Source organism: Cornus florida, unplaced genomic scaffold (assembly GCF_030987335.1).
Source record: "Cornus florida cultivar Cherokee Brave unplaced genomic scaffold, ASM3098733v1 CherokeeBrave_3.0.0_Hap2_Chr09, whole genome shotgun sequence".
NCBI classification, from domain to species: Eukaryota; Viridiplantae; Streptophyta; class Magnoliopsida; order Cornales; family Cornaceae; genus Cornus; species Cornus florida.
The window spans coordinates 20,822,337-20,827,251 of NW_026775579.1; the positions used below are offsets into that span (position 1 = coordinate 20,822,337).

Consider the following 4,915-nt stretch of genomic DNA (forward strand, 5'->3'; position numbering starts at 1 on the left):
ACAAGGCCAAATTCCATATGGAATGCCAAGGCCAATGTAAGCTCCACAACCTCCCATCATCAATCAAGGAATTCAAAACCAACGTGTTCATGTTGCACCTCAAGTAGCTAATCCACCTCTTGCTTTAAGAGACCATTATGTGCCTAATGAGTATAATGCACCTATATGCATCCAATTGCCTCCATTTAGAGAACATCATTATGAAATTAAGCCACAAACCATTCAAATGCTTCCGAACTATCATGGACTTCCAAGTGAAGAACCTTACAAGCATTTGGATGAGTTTCTTGAAGTATGTTCTACCATAAAATATACGGATATGCCGGAAGAGGTTTTAAGACTCAAACTTTTTCCATTCACCTTAAAAGACAAGGCAAAGTATTGGTTTAACAATCTTAGGCCTTTTTTAATCACTTCTTGGGCAGAAATGCAACACGAGTTCTTGAAGAAGTACTATCTGGTTTCAAAGACCAATGCCATGAGAACCTCAATTCGAGAATTTTCACATGGGGATGGAGAAACGTTTCATGAGGCATAGGAACGCTTCAATGAATTACTTAGGAAGTGTCCACATCATGACATGCCCAAATGGAAATTAGTTCAATATTTCTTTGAGAGCTTATCGGACAACTATAAGGGTATGGTTGATGCTACCATGGGTGGCTCAGACATTGACAGGCATAAGGATGATATGTGGCGTCTTTATGAAAGCATGAGTGAAAATTCTTCGCATAGAACACTATCATCTAAGAATGGTAGAAATTCACAAGGTAGGAAGAGTGTTGGCTTATATCAAGTTAACCATTCAAATGCAATAGCCGCCGAAATGAAGTCTTTATCTCAAAGGTTTGATTAATTTTTTATTAACTAAAACTCGGCGAACCAAGTATCTTCCTTCCTTAACCATTCTCATCGTGCATCAAATGAAACATGCATGACTTTTTCTAGTGTTCTTCATTCTACTTCTCATTATCCTCACAGACAAGTGCAAAATGAACCTAATGAACAAGTCAATGCAGCTTTTGTGAACCAAGAGAACAATCCTTATGGCACTCACTATAATCCAAGTTGGAGGAATCATCTGAATTTCTCTTGGAAAAACCAAGGAGAGGGCTCAAACCCTTCCCAAGGCGGTTTTCAAGGGAAGTACATTCCACCTCCACTTTAAAACCAAGGATACCAAGGTTATAGACCTTATCAATTACAAGGGAATCAATTTGCTAATTCTCATTTTCCCAACCAATCTTATTCCCAAGGTAATACTAGAAGTCCCGCCTTTGAAGAAAAAGTTTTGAATGCTTTGGACACTTTAGAGGCTAACACTCAATTGCTTCATTCTCACTCTCAATCTATTGCGAAGCTAGAAACCCAAGTAGGGCAAATAGCAAGCACTCTCAATGCAAGAGAGAAGGGAAAGATGCCCATTAATGCCCTACCTAAGCAACAATGTGTTGTGGAAACCCATTCCTCATCGGAAGGCCACACCATTGAACATGTTAATGCGATGACTACCTTGCGGAGTGGTAGGGTTATGGACAATCAAGTTAGAATGTAAAATGAAGAGAGTAAACCGGTGCAACCTCAAGTTGTCACCCGTCCCGTTTCACATCCCATTCCTCCTTCATTGCATATACATGACCTTGTAAATGAGAAAGTTTTGAAAAATGTGTTCGAAAAAGAAGTTTTAAAAAATGAGGTTAAAAAGGTTTTGTTAAAAAATGATTTGGAACATAATGATTTGAAAACTTCTTGTGTTGAATAGAGTTCAAAAGAAAATTTTGAAAAAGTGTTTGAACCAAAAGTTCCATTTCCAGATGCCTTAAAAGGATCTATTTCAAAAGACAAGCAAAAGGCAAAACCCAATGAAATCATGGAAATGTTTAGGCAAGTGAAAGTTAATTTTCCACTATTAGATGCAATCAAGCAAATTCCGGCTTATGTACCCAAAAAGACTTGAAAGACTTATGCACCCAAAAGCGGAAGAACAAGAGCCAAGCACCAAGAAAAGTGGTTTTAACCGAACAAGTAAGTTCAATTTTGCAACATAACACTCTTCCAAAGTTTAAAGACCTTGGTTCACCCACTACATCATGCATTATTGGTGATCATATCATTAATCGGGCGCTTCTTGACTTAGGAGCAAGTGTTAACCTTCTTCCATACTCGGTTTATGTCAAATTGGGCCTAGGTGAATTGAAACTGACGTCGGTAGTTTTGTAGCTTGCTGACCGATCCATTAAGAAGCCTAGGGGTATAATTGAGCATGTTTTGATTAAGATTGACAAATTCTTCTTCCCTGTTGATTTCGTTGTCATCGACACGGAACCGGTCCCCAATCCTAAGAGCCAAATTCCCGTTATCCTTGGCCGTCCTTTCTTGGCAACCACTAATGCCAACATCAATTGTAGGACGGGGATAATGAAGATTTCATTTGGCCACATGAAGGTGAAGTTGAATATCTTTAATCCCACACCAATTCATTTGACAAATATGAAGGAGAAGTTAATGTTGTAGATAAATGTCATGATCTTCAATGTCAAGGAAATGAGCTTTTGTGTAAGACCAAAACTTCCAAAACATCATCTTCAACCTTGCATTCTAAAAGTCTTGTTTCAAATTCTTGCTTTGAAAGGGCATGGAAGCCCAAAGGTTGTGATTGCATAGACAAGGGACTAAAGGTTTCTTTTGAGCTTAATCCAACAAGTTCTTCAAATAACCATTTGTTGGGTGGAGTTCAAAGCATTCATCACCCCAGTAAAGAGGGGATGCATAACAAGATCTTTGATCTGGACTAAAAGAGCCCAATGTCTTGCTAGAGACGTTAAAGACTAGCAAAAGCATTTTGTAGGGTGTTAAAACCCTATTCCTCCCCTATTTCTATCTTTCATTTCATTTCTTGTGAAGTCTAGATACTTGTTTTTGGTTCTCATATGCATTGAAAGGAACTTTGGTGAGGATTGCATGAGCTTTCATGTCATTATTGAGCATTTTGCATAGTTCGATCGATCTCAAACCTGAGTTCGATCGATCGAACTCCATTCTGCATCCAACACTTGGAAAAATTTTCGACCTGCAGAAACCTGCATCCAAATCACCTATCTGTCCCATCGTTTAAACCAATTCATAGATCGATCAAATACCTTCGATCGATCCAACTTCCAAGTTCGATCGATCTCATGATTCAACACTTAGAAAAATTTTGAGCTTGCAAAAACCTGCATATTTTTGCTCTCTGTCTGATTGATCGAACTCTTGTTTTGATCGATCTCAGTTCTTTATTTCATTATTTTGACTTTTCAAATCTTCAAAAATCTAAAAATATTTGCACTTTTATTTTATTTTCATTTCATTTCATTTTATGTTATTTTTCAAAAAGTTTTCAAAAATTCAAAAATATTTCAATTAGTTTTTAATTATTATTGTTTATTCAATTAAATTCAATGAAAAAAAAAAGCCAAAAATATTTTATTCTATTTTATTTTACTTTATTTTCCAATTTTTTATTTGTTATTTTAATTCTAATATCTAATTTTTAAACCCTAACCCCCCCTCATCGACGCCGCATCCAATCATTTCTCCCACCTCCGGTGAACTTTCCGGCGAGCATCTAAGCATCAATCTCTCTCTCCCTTCTCGGATTCATCTTCCTTCTTCCACATCTCCACTTCTCTCATCGTTTGAGGTAAGATTCGAGAATGTCCTTCATGATTTAAGCTTCAATCTTGTGCATACATGCTTTATATGTTGAATACATGCTATATACATGACAAAATCCTCCATTGTTGAAGCTTGAAGCATTTGTGTGTATATATATATGTGTGTGTGTATATATATATGTATATATTTTTGATGATTTGATTTAATTTGGGAGTATGGGCTTTGAACAGTGGCTAGGATTGATTGATTTGTTGTATTAATGGGCCCATAAACACGTTCGTGTGGGCCCCATGCTTCCAAAGTTACAGATCTGTAACCTTTCAGTTTTCATCATTGTACAGTTCGATCGATCGAACTTGTATCTCAGATCGATCTTGAGAGATTGATCGAACTCATGTCTCCGATCGATCGAAGTTGTGAGATCGATCTCACTTATTTTCAATCGATCCAACTTTTGTAATCGATCTCACTTCTTTTTCTGATCGATCGAACTTCACAGATCTCACACACACAATTCATTCATCATATCTTATGTTCATGTTATCTCATATATGCTCAATGCCTGTGATATTCCACATTGGACGCATTTCATACTTACATTCTTTAGCATGTTTCATATCCTTTCACTTACATAGATTCATGTCGTATCTGTTTTGTCTATTTTACTTGCCATTCATGTTTCTATATTGTGCTTAAAATTTCTTATTCTGGCACTAACTCCCATTGCAAGTTTTTCTTTTTCTTTTTGCAGGCCATGGTTAAGAGGAAGACCGTTGCCAAAAGGCAACACGGGCCCACCCGACACATTACGCCACAGACAGAGGAGCCAGCAGAGCCCTCTCATGCATAAGAGGAGCCAGCACAGGCTACCCCACCTCAGTCACCATCTCATGAGGCCGAGGATGACTATATACCATCTACCTTTGCAGCTCATCCTGCATTCACACCATCACCATCTCCACCGCATACTGGAGCTGAGCATTCACCTATACCAGCTCAGCCAGCTCATCTGGAGCGTGTTAGGCCCGCGCCTCGATATGCGCATATGATGGTCAACCATGAGTCAGTGTTCGACATGGCCTTTTTCTCTAGATTGGTGTTGACCTGATTCGCCTACCATGACATCATTTAGAGCGGCCTGGCCGCTTTTCTTGCCCCCGTCACAGAGCCGGTCTACCCGCGGCTGGTACGGTTGTTCTACCAGAACCTCCGACCATCGCCGCGTACCATGGCAGAGCTGGTCACCTCTGTAGATGGC

At 38.7% G+C, this 4,915-nt stretch overlaps 1 pseudogene; it reads right to left on the reverse strand.

Moving 5' to 3' along the window:
• Positions 1 to 483: 483 nt before the first annotated feature.
• Positions 484 to 582, reverse strand: LOC132275675 (small nucleolar RNA R71; annotated as a pseudogene).
• Positions 583 to 4,915: the final 4,333 nt, after the last annotated feature.